This window comes from Rhynchophorus ferrugineus, unplaced genomic scaffold (genome assembly GCF_030347505.1).
Source record: "Rhynchophorus ferrugineus isolate W39M unplaced genomic scaffold, kcgeb_rfMv2 rfM7, whole genome shotgun sequence".
NCBI lineage: Eukaryota > Metazoa > Arthropoda > Insecta > Coleoptera > Curculionidae > Rhynchophorus > Rhynchophorus ferrugineus.
The window spans coordinates 9718564-9734766 of record NW_027472586.1 but is presented as its reverse complement, the minus strand read 5'-3'; the positions used below and the strand labels follow the sequence as shown (position 1 = coordinate 9734766).

Sequence of the window (16203 nt, the reverse complement as noted above, 5' to 3'; positions counted from 1 at the left end):
GAGAGTGAAAACAATTACAGGTATGCACATAAGAACTAAACGTAAAAAAGTAAACATGTTCTCTAATGAAAGTAAAATACATTATTTTGATATAATATAATTGTTAATTAAGTGGATTAGGCATCCAGGGGGTTACCCTACATAAAAAACGTGCCTACAACTTTACCACATAGGTGGTGTGGAAAAGAATTTAATGCAAATATAATAAAACAACTCTAACATACACACTACTATACCAGTGTTCTTAATTGTAACTTTAAATCCTTCGATAATATATGCACTAGATGTACTCTAATGTTAAAATAAACTATTTTTGTTTCATTATTTTATTTAAACTAGAATTTTGTTGTATGTCAAAGTCAAACTGAATAAAAACCCAGAGTTGAACTTTGAATAAACCATAATCATTTCTAAATCATTGCAACCAACACTCAGTAGTGTAATACAGCAACATAACCATAAATGTCTAGAAGTGTTTGACATACTTTGGTAGCAGTTTTCTTCAAATCAAATGGATGAATTTATTGAATTTGAGCGTTCCATTATGTGTGTCAGTATACACTGAATAACTCAATAATACTAACAGGAAAACTATTATGTCACATTGAGAATCTGAAAGCCATAAAATCCTTATGTTCCTTAATAGTTGCTGTTATTGGTAGTTCGAAATTTCATTAAAACTGATATGAAAGATTCGATTCATTCATAGATCTAAATTTATTTTTATTATTATCAAATATACTAATATGATCTTTATCTGATCTGGTCCAGTTTGATTTAGATTTAAACCTCTAAATTGACTATAAACAGTACCATGTCAATGTTTATTTACTTATTGAATAGCCAGTCCTATTCTAGGTAAACTAAACGAATAAGACAGTCCGAAATCGAAAAGAACCAATGCACAATTTTAGTTGTCATATAAATAGATTATCATTCTCATCACGTCTACTTCTGAAAAGGGTTTATTCAGCAACTGCTGAGCCGTCTGAAAGTTCTCTGAGAGTTTCAGATGGCTTTACATCCAACAAGCAATTCGTCATCTTCGAATGTTTTTGGTCTTCAAGGACGTTATATAGCATCAACATTAAAATAGTCACTTTTAATCATACAGTTTAGCTCATAATTCCAATGGTAGCCATTTTTCTTTCTTTTGAATCTTTCCTATCACGTCTAAACATCTGGAAACTGTTGATTGAGCGTCTGAGCTCGACTAAGAAGGGTGGAAGGGTCGCTTTGTGGATAGCCATAAAATATACGTCATTGTTTCAAGATGAATTCCGTAAATTGCCTGAAATATGGGAAAAAGTAGCGGCTATAGATGAACAATACTTTGAATAATCAAACTTAGTTTTTTATTGTAAATAATTGTTGTAATAACTAAATAAAAATAAACAAAAACCTTATTTAAACTATCTAATAAGCGTATTTTATGGTCTTCTACATACATACAATTTAACTTAATACCTACCTAAACCTATTTATCTCTTTACAATATTATTTTAACTACTACCAACTGATTAGTTTGAAGTCAGTACGAGCAACATTCGAGCATTGTTGTTATTGATACTGATATGAAAGATTCGATACATTCATAGATCCAAATTTTACTCTTATTATTATTAAATATACTAAAAATAATCTTTAAATCCTTTTCCGGTTTGGTTTAGATGTAAACCTCTAAATTGACTGAAAACAGTATCATGTCGATGTTTATGAATTTAGTGAGTAGCCAGTCCCATTTTAGGTAAACTAACCGAATAAAACAATACAGTGTTAGAAGCCGCACTGTTGTAAGGTCACCTAACATCTAAATATCAAACTTTGTTGATAGTTTGGACCGAACATTGGTTGCCGCTGCTGAAAACAACATTATATTAAAAGATAACGTTTGTTTCCTGACTTACTGAGTTAGGTAAGGAATCGAAATGACTTTAAGATAAAAAAACTAGCTGATATCTCAAAAAAAGAAGAGCTGTTTAAATATTAAAATCGATCGCTATTAAGTTTCAACGTATTCATCTCCAGATAACGTCACTTTTATCGCCACAACATAAAACCATCATCAAACTGTAATATATCATCCCCGGTTGCTGATTGCAACTGTTCAGGCCACAAAACCAACACGACCTCACGAGATACGTGCAATATCTTCAGCCCAATAACTCGAATATAAACCGCCAGCTATTGCTATACTAAAAAAAACACCCGTATCTCACTCACGCACATGTACATAAACTTTATTAGACTTCCAAATAAAGAAATTTATTGAGTTGTTCGCCGACAGAGGTCGCCCGTAAAACCTGGCTCTTATGATTTTTTCACGCCAAACATCGGGATGCACCTAGTTACACGTTTTCGAATTTATTTATTTCTCGACGTCGGAGGGGCGATGGCGGAGAGTTCGGCCCTTCGAGCTAAAATAACCGATTTCCTACTTATTTTACATCCGTTAAATTTTAATGTTGGTCGTCGGATTTCGACGTTTCGAACGTGATACGGTTTTTTTTGGCAGCCAGCGGCAGCGTTACCCTTGAATTTATGCCGGTTATAAAAGTTTAAATGGGCACATGTGCGTAGGGTCCCTGTCGGAAGGGGACGGCAGGTTTCGGCTTTATAACGCTAGTAATTGTCTTGGCCTTCCGATATACAAAAACCGCAGTTTTTAAGCGATAACATACTAGGTTGTTCAATGTTTGGGTTGTTCGAGTACTTTTCGAGCAAAAATTAGATTGAAAAACCTGTTGAGCCTATTTAGTTGGGGAAAAATAATGTCGTTTCGTTTTCATGCTTTTTCAAGCGAAGTTATTCACAAAACTTTACGAATTCTGTTTAAGTACATGCATGGTAGTACCATGCATCATCAGAACTACCATTTATGTTTGTTATTGTTTATAATTGCGGATCTCAGTGATGGCAATAATCAGGCTGGATAAGACCGGATGTCTTCCGGGATGATCTTCAAGTGGGTAGGGTTAATGCCGAGGACCGTAGTTCGGAACCCACGTTAAACCCTATTTGGTAGAAATTAAACTTTAAATAGTAGAAAAAAAATTAATTATTGACTTGACTGATGTAATTATGAAAACTCAATATGTTACAGCGATTTATTCTAGCAGACTTTATATATATATATATATATATATATATATATATATATATATATATAATAATAAATTAATAAATTAAATTAAATTAATAACACAAACAGGGGGTTAAAAGTATAAATAGTGTAATACAACTCAAAAACGGACACAAATACAACACTACAAACACAATCATAATGAAGTAGAGACTCTATCCAGACAGTATACACCAGCAGGTATACCGAAGTGATAATGGATATTTGGTCAGCGATACTTATCTTAGCGTAGGCTAGACTCTATGAAGAAAATCGATATCTCATAGAGATCCGAGGACTCTGCCTGTACTTTCTCCTGTTAAGGAATTTCTAAAGTTTTGAAGCCCATACATAGCTCTAATCCGGGTGAACCGTGGACAGTTGTTCAGCATGTGGTAGACTGAAATAAGGGCACGGTGACCAAACTCACAGTGATCAGACGGGCTCGAAGTCATCAAGTGGCCGTGCGAGAGATGACGGTGATCCAATCTCACTCGATCTAGAGCTACGACATGGTGACGACGAGAAGAAATGTGAAGAGAGGAGAAAAAATCAGCTTTAATTTCAAAGAGTCTGTTGAGGTTGGCCTCCTGGGCCCGACGATGTTGAACCTCGTTCTTGAAACATAAAACGAATGGGATTAGAACGAATAGGAGGTCGCCGATTTAGCCGGTATGCCAACGTGAGAAGGGATCCACAGTAAACTTGTCGTGTAGCCTTGACTGGCAGTGACCAGGGGAAGGTTGAATTTCTGTCCGAGGGCATTTCGGGAATCGGTAAGGATTGGCAATTCTTTGAAGGGTTCTGTTGTAATGTAGGATAAAGCTTTGAATATCGTACATACTATTTACTGCACATACTATTTTAAAAATTGTTTTATATAAAATGAACATAAAAACACACGTGGTTCGAATAAATTTGGAACTCCCATAACTGGTTATTAGAAAGCTTAAGGAATCTGCAAAACGTCGAAAAATTCTTCTTGCTTTCTTTTTTTTAATAAAATTTTAAAAAGCGATGAGAAATTGAAAGACGATGTTGTCGTCTAATTTTTTATGGGATCTGCCAACCTTTCATGTATGGTCTTATTTCCTCGGGCTATATTTGCCAGATGTAATATCTTAATATATCCACGGGATGTTAGAACTTCATAACAGTTCATTTGTGAAGACGCTATGTACAGAGTCACTATTTTTTTATTCTGTTGATTTTAGTTTTTTTATTTAATTTATCAAACTGTGAGTTTGCTTACAGAGTATTCCAGTTTTCTCTTTCTAATTTCATTCCGTTCTATTTATTCTGTTTATTATTTTCTACTTCTTTATTTATTTATTTACTTATGCATAAAATTTTCTTTAGGTAACTGATGTGTAGTTAGGATTTATAAATAATTTGAAGCATACATAAACGCTACCGAAAGTGGTTTCTACTGACTCTTGATGGCATTAAATGAAATTTTATGTGTAATGGTGGAATAATCACACTTCCTTGTGGAATAAGAGGTTCCTGTTTAATTTTTAATTTGCCACAAAGTCAGTTATTTTTGGCCACTCTTTAACTTCATAGTGATTATTGGTGTTTACTGTCCCACAAACAGAGAAAATAAGACTATTTTGTGGTACCTCCCTGTAGTCCCAGCGATTTAGTACAACATTTCAATTGCATTCTTTGTATTTCTAAACTAAAACAAGTTTCATGTTTTTGTAAGTTTCTTTTAAAACCACTGAATATGCAAAAGGTCTGGAAGGATATCGGCTACCATGGTGGAGTAATACTTTTAAGTGTAAACAGTATTCACACTATTACTGAGGAACGTGACGTGTTGGACAACTAGACAACCATATCAATAAAGAATGTTTTACCATGGCAATAAGTTATCTTATTTATGTCTAAAGAATTTGTCTCACAGTGTTATCAGTACCGATACATGTCGGCCCATCTTTTATCGGTACTATTATTTATCAGTATAATGATCCGTCAACATAATTAATTACCAGTAATACTAACTGTCAGTATCATTATGTTTCATTATTATTTGATACTACAAATATCTATCGTGATAATGACCGATCCTTGTTATATTTCACGTGTAATTTTAGTTTAATCCTTGTTATTTAAGATTGGTTGCTCAGGTATGTCTTCATTTGGTTCTCAGAACTGTCACCCGACATCTCTGCATTATTTATCTAAGATGTGAAATTGTTATATTTAAATATAATTTTTATTTTACGTCCTGGGTTAAAATTGGCCCTACAACAACAAAAAAACACAACTAAAATGAATCCAAGGACCTTATTTAAGTTCATGGGGCTTATACGTCTGATAGTGGTTAATAGCACAAAATTTACTGGTGGGCCTCGGTCTACAACTTCACCCTCCTCCCCCACAGCTCCCCTTCGCCTCACCCGCCGCAAAACCATTCTCCCCCCGCCACTACGAAAAGTTAATTAAGCTTATTTGTAAATACATTTCTCCGGAGTCGACTTAATCCGTGGGGGACGCGTTGCCAACTCTTGCCGACAATACCCGACGGTTTAAGTATAATAAATAAACTTTTAATAAGATATAAATCAATTCGGGAGCCTTTTAGCTGCGCGAGATTAGGCGCGGGGGACTACCATGGCGAATTGTTCGTGGCGTTTCGTTATTTAACGAGACAACCGCAAACGGATTTATTCGAAGACGGAGTACGGCCTGTTGTACGGAGATGATACCGTAACAATCGCATTGTTTGGGTTCGGGATAAATAAAAATTACTATCAGGGAGAGATGACGTTATATATTATTTCGGCATTAGTTGGAAATATATTATGATTGATCGAAGAGATGGTAAGTCGACATTATCATTCATTGAATTACATTTCTGTGCATTTTCTTATTGTTCTATTGTACTTGCACCAATACACAAACCACAACCAGGTGAAGTTCGCTTCTTGTATCATTATTTCTCAAATTAATATATTTGATTAATATAATTGTAATTAAATTAAAGTTACCTCAATAAAATTCAAGTTTGTACCTGGTAAATAACTTTCAAATACATTTCATTTCTTGTTTACAAACATTTTCCTTTGGCCGTGTCATTTGTTCATATTGTCCAATATTATTTTTAAATCTTCTATATATTGAATGATTGCTTGGGTCTCAATATTTACTGTACTATCAATTGTCTCCATTCTCGTTCATTTATGTTTCCTATATATTAGCTTTTTAGACATTTAAACATTCACTTTAACAGTATATCTGAACTCATCCATCAATTTATATATATATATATATATATATATATATATATATATATATATATATATATATATTAGAAAATAAAAAATTAAATATAATTTACCTGAATTTTATTTAACGAAAAGAAGAAGCGACGGGTTCAATGGTGATACAAATCGAGACTTTTAAGATAAAAACAGACCTGGTTCATCATTCGGATAGTAAAAAAAAAAGATGGTCAGATAGTCTGGGCCGTATTACATAATATACATACATCAATGAGTATTTCCCAAATTACAATTAAAGTATTATTATATATTAAACTTAGGCTAATTTTAAGAGAAACACTTATACGTTATATTAGTTCGTGTAGTTTGGTTCGCTCCAATCTTCTGATTTCCTGCTCTTTGTTTAGTACTTTGCTTAGAACTTCAAGGATCCATATATTTTCGAGTTTTTCAACAGCTTTTCATTTATTACGTAGCATAAGAAGAACTTCGTTTTGGCAGTTTTGGTTTATTAATCCGTTTGACGTTCTAATGCATCTCTATATTCGCACCTTAACCCCAAATAGGCTTTATAACTGATATATCAAAAATAATCCTGATAAATCAATCTATCTGATCTTAGATAAAGTTTGGAGTATCTTCCGACAAACCGGTACAGTTTTACGTAATGATGTTGTGTCAATAGTATTAACAATGAAGTATCTCCCCAAACCATGTTCAGCCATAACCATAAACTCACAGTGGTCAGTCAATCTAAAGATAATCTAAATGAAATAAAACTACGTAACTCGATAAAATCCATTAAAAAATTGTTTTGAATCATTTTCAAAGATTATTCATTTGCAGTTCTATAGTTTTACTAGAGAAGTCACAAACATTTGTCAATCAAAACGACACGTATACCATGAATTAGTGTTTGAAATTTATTCAAAAATCTTAATCGAGGAAAACCTAAATTTTACAAGGCACATACAACGTTTTCACATATTTATATCTAAAATAATCAGATGTGTGTGTATAATCTTATTGCTGAACAGATGTGACGAAAAATCGGACGTAGATCAGTGTAAGAGCCATTCAGTTTGCTTTTTAAGCACTAAACATATGATATGAGAAATCGTAGAAATTACAGTGTAGTTTCTACGGTGTAATAGTTAAAATTTTAAGTTCACACGCGGAGATTGTAGGTTTCATTCCCAACAGGGCAGCAACTTTTTTTTTCTAATTTGGTTGGGACATTTTTAGCGGGTCCTAGGGTCTGAAACATTCCTTGTTTTCAATCATTGTTCCTTTATTCCTATTTTTCCTCATTTTTACTTGGGCTATCCATTGTAATACACAAAATAACTTCGTAATTTATTGAGTAAATATTTAACACTAAAATGAGAAAAATTAAATATTTTTACAAAAAAAAATTGAACCGACTTCAAAAAATAAAAAAGGAACTCACTAAAAAAGTAAAAAAATAATGAAACTTAAACTTTTAACACACAAAAAAGGTTTTATAATAAAATATGTGCATAATAATCGTTGTAATAACTAAATAAAAATCAGTTTGAAGTCACATATGAAGTGAATCTATGTATATGTAATATTGAATATGAGATTATCCATATTTATTAGATAGTTATGTCCAACAAATAAATGTAGTGGAAGGCGGGGTAACGAGAACTCTAGCTATAGTTTACTATGTTTACTAACTACTCTAGTTTATGTATACTCAAACAAATTAGCATTACGCATTTTGACAATACATCAACAAATGCCATAAAAATTCACTGTATATGTATATACTGTATATACTATATGTAATCTTAAGGTATTTTCCAGATCCAGTCCCCTATGATTACTGATTAGCAGATCCTAATAATATACTTCAAGCCAAGAGATTTCACTCGAATGAAGAAGTAATTGTTCGTTATTCGTTATATTATCATATAATACAGAACGTGTTATTTAGAAAATGAAGAACACATTCAAGATGAATATTTGCCTAACATCAGACCTAGAAAGACAAGAAACGCCTGGATCTCTTACCAGTCCACGCTCTCGGCATCATCATAAATACTCATTTTCCCGGTATATGTCTCCGGGAACGGTCCTGGAGAGACCCCGTCCTTACGGCACCCCCGCGACGGGCGCCAGCTGTTCCTCCACGGCTCGTCAATAATTCAACCGGTTGATATCGGAATCCATCTGATGTCTCCGCATACATGTTTTATGTCCGTATATCATGCCGTTTTTTCCCAGGCTGCCTCCGCGTTTAAGATACGGTCTTTTTGCGCTCATAAACACCAGCTTTTTATGAGGGACGTCGGCAGTCGTTCGGGGGCCCGGCGCCGCCAATCGAATTCCGATGATGCCGTTCGCTTCGTTTTAATTATTCATCACAATCAGTTGATGAAAAGTCATAAAAATAAACTAGATTATATACGGTGTCCAACAGTTAATTGTAGGGGAAGGCCGGGTAACGAGAACTCTAGCTCTAGTTATTAAACTAGTACGTAGTAACGTTTACTAACTACTGTAGTGTATGTGTAACCAAACAAATTCACCTTACGCATCATGACAATCAGTTATGTCCAACAAATAAATCTAGGGGAAGGCGGCGTAACGAGAACTCTAGCTCTAGTTACTAAACTACTACGTAGTAATGGTTACTAACTACTCTAGTGTATCTGTATCCAAACAAATTCACATTACGCATCATGACAATCAGTTATGTCTAACAAATAAACGTAGGGGAATGCGGGGTAACGAGAACTATAGCTCTGGTTTACTACGTTTACTAACTACTCTAGTTTATGTGTACCGAAACAAATGAGCGTTATGTATTATAACAATCAATTGATGACCCGTTATAAATATATATCATATTGTATATAATATTATTATTCGTAGTTATGTCAACACCTAAAACATGGGGGTAGGGGAAGTTCGAGTAATGAGAACTAATTTAGTTTACGCGTATCTCAATTGAATTCTGTTGTAGGATCAATTTAATTTTTATCATATTCAAAAACAAATTGTGGGTGTTGTGATATTGAGAAAAATAGGAACAGGAATAGAAATTATTTTTACAACTTCTTTCCATCTTTCTGGCGTCGCGGAAAGGATAATATTAGGCAGCGTTTATTGATGTCAGTGGTATCTGGAGTAGCATTTTCATTCGGTTTAGTAGCTTATAATATACGTCACCGTATATACAATAAGGTTTTATGACCACAAATATTCGGCTTCAGTGTTGATGTGCAAAACTCGTCTAGACTAATCCATAACCTTTTGCGCTTGGTGTTGTCATAGTCCTTTGGATCTTTTCCATTACATGTAAACATATGAATTATCAACTACTAAGCTGTCTGAAAGTTATTTGAGGTTTCGATCAGATTTTTCGTCCAATAAGGTTTGCAATATATTATCTTAAAACATATGTGGTCATTCTTTGACAAGGACTTCAAAATTGCCAATGATGGAGAAACATTACTTTTTCTGTCAATTCTTTTTGAGGGCTCTTGTGACTATCGCAGATTCGACACACCTAAATTTTGTTATTCTAAATTCAGATTTCATCTCAGAAAGCAGTTAAAAGTCCCATGGTGCAAGATCTGCCAAAGAAAGGATGGTGTAACAATGAGCTCATATACTTGGCTGGAAATTTGAAGCTCATGGACTATTGAGATTATCGATTTTTTCGATATTATCATCCGGTCATCCGGTCAACCTTTGATGATCTAGATATTTCCACCAACTTTCGAAGTTCTTTCAATTGGTTGCTTCAATATTACACTTAACACTTTTCTGTATGACTATATACATTTGTTTTCAAAATAAAGAGATACTGTGCTTAAGATAGAAGGTTCCTTGCTACTGTCGATTGCTTAGGTTTGCTTTTCTGTAGTAGTATCAGTTCTGTTATTTACTACCCACACCTCGTATACATCCTTCATGCATTCATTTCACAGTTATAAACCGAGTTTTATTCATAATTTTTTCTCAAAAAATTAGTCACAATTCCTCCCTTTTTTATATATGTCCTTATTTATATGTGTCGTTGTGTTGTCATAACTGTCCTCGCTACTGAAGCAAGATTTTTACGTCATCTAACATTTAGTTAGCAATAGAGGAATGTAGAATTGCACCATATTACCATTTTCATACAAAAAAAACAAGAGAACACATGATAAATATCCTGCTATAAATACCAGAACGTGTCGTTGAAAAAAAAACGAACGAAGTTTTATGCTAATATCCGGCTCATTTTGTTGTAAGAAAAATCATCATCTTGCGTTTCGTGCGTGAACACTAAAAAATAAACAACGTTGCAAATTGCAACTGATACTTGATACGCGGCTAATTTTAGATCCAGAATTATAAATAGTCGCGAATGTAGCTGATTAATTGCCATTGCAAGAATAAAAATAGTTTGTAGAACAGAATGCGATATAAAAGAACTGTGGATTTTCTTTAATAAATGATTGTTATCTATATAATTAAGTTTTTCATTAATATCCATTATTTTTTTATCGAATTTGTGGTATTATAATGTGTATAAAGGCTTCAAAAGTATAATTTGTGTACAAGTAAGTAAGTGTGGAAGGTTTTTGCAAAGAAACTTGTAAAGTGCATTTTGAAGGGAAGGAAAAAGGAAAAAGATCATTTAACCGATATAACACATAATTATCGAAGCAGTCCATGGACCAATAACCTCTTTTGCTTAAATATAACGTATTATCCCCCTGAACATAGTTACCGAACATAGTAACCACAAGTAACCGAACATTACATGGCTTTCCATGGCTTTTTTAAATACGTTAGTAACTGACGGATTGTCAGAGAAGAGGTTCAAAATCGATAGCATAAAAATGAATATAGTAGAGAATTAGTTAAAGTAATACAGATAAAAAGCCTACAATATATATTTACTAAAAAGTGCACAGCAGAAGCCAACAGTAGCTAAGACAGAATATACAATATGGATAGCAACACGAAATCTCAAAAGGCATCAACAGCATAACTTACAACAATAGACAATATATTTAAACCCTCTCCATCTGAGATCTATAGATGAATAAAATAATATTATTAACTTAAATTCTTAACCCCCCCCCCACATATAGATATATACTATGACAAATAATTGCAAAGGAAGTTAACCAAACAATTTTTTATTAATCTCTTAGAACTTCAACAATCTGTCCGTAGATACTATTCTAACATATTCTAAAGTCTATCCTAACTTATTCTAAAGACTGTTCTAACTTCTTCTAGAGATTATTAAATCTCACTCTATGTGTCTATTAATCAGTTCGAATGGTAGTTTGCGTTTGAACTTTTAACTGTTTGGCGACTGCATTGGGATGCACTAATAGTCTTTCAGAATACTTCGCACTAATACTTCGAATCACACTCGTTATGGGTTCTAAGAGGATATCGCGCTGAATTATTTTGTTGGAGACATAATATGGAGCCTCGTAAATATTTGCTGGTTGTACCCCACAGTTGAATACCGTAGGTCCAAATGGGCCTAAGTATTGACTAGTCAATCAGACTATCAGCTAATATATTTGGTTTAGTTTAAGCTCAAGCTGTTTGCATTTTGCCACTATATGTTTTTTTTTCCATGTTAAACGTCGGTCAAAATTCATTCCTCGATATTTAACGTTGTCTGCTTGCGGAAGTTCATAGATAATTGTTTTTAGATTGTTCATAGATAATTTTACTGAGGGACATGTTCTCCTACAAAGGGTGAATGTCACATGGGTAGATTTTGTGTCATTTGCTTTGATACGCCACGTTTTCAACAACAATTCGACTTTGTTAAGATAAAGTTGGAGGTTTCTTGTGGTTGATATTGGATCCTCATGTGATGATAAAACCGCTGTATCATCAGCATATGTTGCAACAGTAGTGTTTCTTGAGCTCGGTAGGTCAGCTGTATACAATAACCAAAAAATAATGAGAGAAATTAACTGTAAAAATACTATTTGCTATGATCTAATAAAGTAGTAATAACGTTAAGCGCTTTCTTTGTCCAACGAAAGAGGCTTATTCGTACAACTTAATATATTACATCATTTATTGAGATACTGAAAGAATACAAATTATAACAAATTAAAATACTGATAAAAATAAATCAAAATTATTGTTTTTTTATGCAAACATTTTAGTTTCACTGCATGGCAGAAACACCAGCATGTATATATGTTTCCATTCGAAATATATTACATCATTTTTACATTTAAAAAGGAACTGGGAACGGGCATACTTTAATCAGTACGTCTGCTGTATAAACAAAGACCCATTAAAAGCAACACAACAAATGACGTAGAGATATGCATTTTTCCTTTAAAATTGTTAGAAAAAAGTATGATGAATGTTTGGCTATAAATATCAGTCACTGCAAGACCTTGAACTGTAACATTGTTCAAGGCAACAACGAGGCAGTATATATTATATAGTATTCATTTTTGATATGAGTGTATATGTTTTTAATATTAGAAAAAATATTATACTTACAAAAACGTAAACTGATTGTGGTTAGTTAGGATGCATTTGTCGAACTTACCTGAAAATAAAAGAATATCGTTATAAATATATTTACGTATCGTAGTTACAAAAAAAATAAATTAAATATATAAAAATCGATAGTTTTTTGTTTTCTTTGTCCCGGATGTGCATCTGCAAATATTTGTGGCCCAAAAAATCACAAACATAAAGACATATTTTTATATTTTGCATCTTGACTAAGAAAATAGAAACAACTAAAATGTATTTGACGTCTTTCGTATTTGAGGGAGTATATATATTTGTAATAGTTGAACTGATGCCAATCAAATAAAATTAACATAAAGTAAAAAAGTGTTTGATTTTTTTTAAGAAATCTAGCAGCCATAAAGTGGATATGTATACTGTAGATAAAATGTGCGAAGCCTACATATAACTGTACAAGGATAACAAATGGGTGACCTACTTATAACTTTTACAACAGCAAGGTGTCAACTTGTTCTCTAGAGTAGTTTGACATCTTTTTCATTAAAATTGATAAAATTTTGGTAAAAATCGTCATTTCAGATGAGCTAATCCTTAAGGAAATTTTTATCCGAACTCCTTGACCAGCTGGATGCAAAATTCGCCGGAAAAAACCTCTAGATTTAAGAAGAAAAACATATTTTTCACCAGGACAACGCACCTATACACAGCGGTAGTTGACCATAGGATTATGAGTACAATTTGCCTAGTGAGCTTCTCAATTACTCTGATTTAACAATCTCAGACTCGAAAGGGCTGTAGATAAATATTTTCGGAATCTTACTACCACTATCAATCAATCAATCATTTCCTTACTGAAACTTGCAGCCGTTCATTATCAGGTTGAGAACTTATTCTCATATATACATACATCCATATATATATATAAATATATATATATATATATATATATATATATATATATATATATAGAGCAATATTTCACAACATATTAAATTCTAGATAATTCAATATTCATGTCCCTACAGTCTAATTTAAGTTTTTGTTCAATAAATCATCCAAAGACATTTAATATATATCATCAAATTCAGTTTGAATGATATTTCGTTCAACATGCAAACTGAATTAGATCAATGGATCTAAAAGAAATATATTCCAAGTCTCGTCGAACAGTTCTCGTTCTAACAGACGCATGAAAGCTTCAGTTGGTAAATTTATAAACCTGTTGAGTTTTTAGGATTTCTACTGAAAAAAAAACTGCACGAAAAGCATAGCACGAAGCTGTCACGCTTAATAGAGTCACCAAAGTTTATTAATCGCTCTACAATTATTCCGTAGTTTTAAATTATATGGAATTGTCAAGAAATAGGATTAACTGTGTTATAGTTACAACTTGTTGGGCTTGTTGACTTTTTTTTATCTATTTTAGGCGAATTTTGTGGGTATTTTTTGTCATATATTTTTCAGAAACGCTATTTTGGTATACTGAAATAATACTTTTTGATAAAATATGTACTACTTAATTGGCGTTAATGAAAAATTCCAGTGTGCTATTGTTTAATTATTTTCTTGGACTCCTTCGAGTAGGATACTGAAATAGTAGGACTTAAACTAGACTAGAATAGTAGTAGGATGAGCAAAACCATTCATCGAACCATTTTCTAACTTGTTGGGTGTTCCATTGATACAAAAAGTTATTTGATTCGGATTTGTTCGGATAGGGCAAGGTCTGGAGAGTACTGCGGGTGCGATAATATGTACCATCTTTACCAAGTGCTTTCAACTGTTCCTTGACTGGTTTTACTATATGAGACGGTGAGTTATCGTAATGTAAAAATGTTGTGTGTTCAAATTGATCATTACTTGTCAATAGCGATCACTAATAACTTCACCAGGTTTCGACAGTACGTAATATGTCACGCTGCTATGATCGCACCAAGCACAGAGCATTGTCTTGCGACCAAAACGATATGGCTTTGGCGTAACATAGATCGGCCAGGTGATAATCATGATTTTTTGCGCTTAAGGGTTTAAAAATAAATCTACTATTCATTACCCGTCACTGTTCGATGCAGAACTGACTTCCGATCATACCTCTGAAGCAGCATTTCACAGAAGATTTTTCGATTTTCCATTTGCCTGTCATTCAATTGATGCGGCACCCATCTTCTCACCTTTTGGACTTTCTCCATTGCTTGAAATCGGTCGCCAATCATTTCTTGGGGCACATTTATTGCTTCTGCCGAATGTTTTCAGGTTTGGGCTGGGTCTTCATCCAATAACTCTTGCGGTCTCGCATCTCCTTTGCTTTGGATTGGAGACATGTATATGTTTTTAAGGTTAGAGTAAGCTCATCGTAGGTTTCTCTTTCAAACAATGATTTTCCGCGGCTGTTTTAATTTGATTAAATAAGAAACCCGCAATGCACGTTTTAAGAGACAAAACTTGACACTTTCAAAGAAGAAATATATGAACGGTTACTTTCGCAAAACACGAAATAGATAGCCATAGAATAAAGAAATATAGAAGTGAAATTTATATGGAAAAATCGGGTCCAACGTTTAAGCTATTCGGAATCCCCGTTAAGCGGCCAAATGAAATGAAAAATGCAGCAGCTATATATGTGTTTTTCTCTCATTCGGCCTCGGTATTAATAATTCTAACTTAAGCAGTTAACGGCCATTTTTAGGTGATATAATTTGTATTGTTTATTTACGTCAAGTCTTTCGGTATGTGTTTTTATATATATTTGACGATTACTTTAGATTATTCTGTGTATTTTAATTTATTAGAGTAATAAAAAGAAAACCTTAAGGGGATCTCTTATGATCTCCTATGTAGGTCCAGGAAAGTTTGTAATCATTTTAAAGATGAAGACTATAGACCAAAATGTGGAAAGCCATGGCTGAAACAAGATGTAATTCTTACTAGTAATTTAAATAGTAAGTATTTTGTTCAATAATAATGATTTCTTGCATTGAAATAATTAAGCAATATTTATTGAGATTTTTTACCTTTACTACAAGACAAGGACAATATGCCTCCAATGGCAATATTACAATCACATAAGTTTTTTGGGGCTGATAGATATATAAGAGATTCTTCTACCCCAACAAGACACAGAAGTCAGTATATAATAAGAAACTTATCTTTATTATTAGATAATTGAGGTTCTAACTTGAAATATATATGTTCATTTACAGACAACTCAGCCTGTGCCATCAGTTTGGTTTCAGGTTGGACAAAAAACTAATGGCTTTATCCTTATTGATATGCAGTGGCAGAGGATATAAACTGTTATCGAAGATATTCTGCTTGCCTTCTAGATGAACATTAATGCAGATACTGAATAAGGTTAATTTT

The 16203-nt window shown here is 33.2% G+C and overlaps 1 protein-coding gene and 1 long non-coding RNA gene across 10 annotated transcripts in view; both read right to left on the bottom strand.

Moving 5' to 3' along the window:
- Positions 1 to 16203, bottom strand: part of Camta (Calmodulin-binding transcription activator) — a 463871-nt gene that overhangs the window by 185083 nt on the left and 262585 nt on the right. The gene's annotated exons all lie outside the window — the stretch shown is intronic.
- LOC143199456 (uncharacterized) overlaps positions 12146 to 16203 on the bottom strand; it is a 63170-nt gene continuing 59112 nt past the window's right edge. The window contains exons 2-3 of the long non-coding RNA XR_013006426.1: positions 12868 to 12916; positions 12146 to 12283 (exon numbers count right to left, since the gene is read on the bottom strand). This is a non-coding gene — a long non-coding RNA (uncharacterized LOC143199456). The remainder of the gene's footprint in view (positions 12284 to 12867; positions 12917 to 16203) is intronic.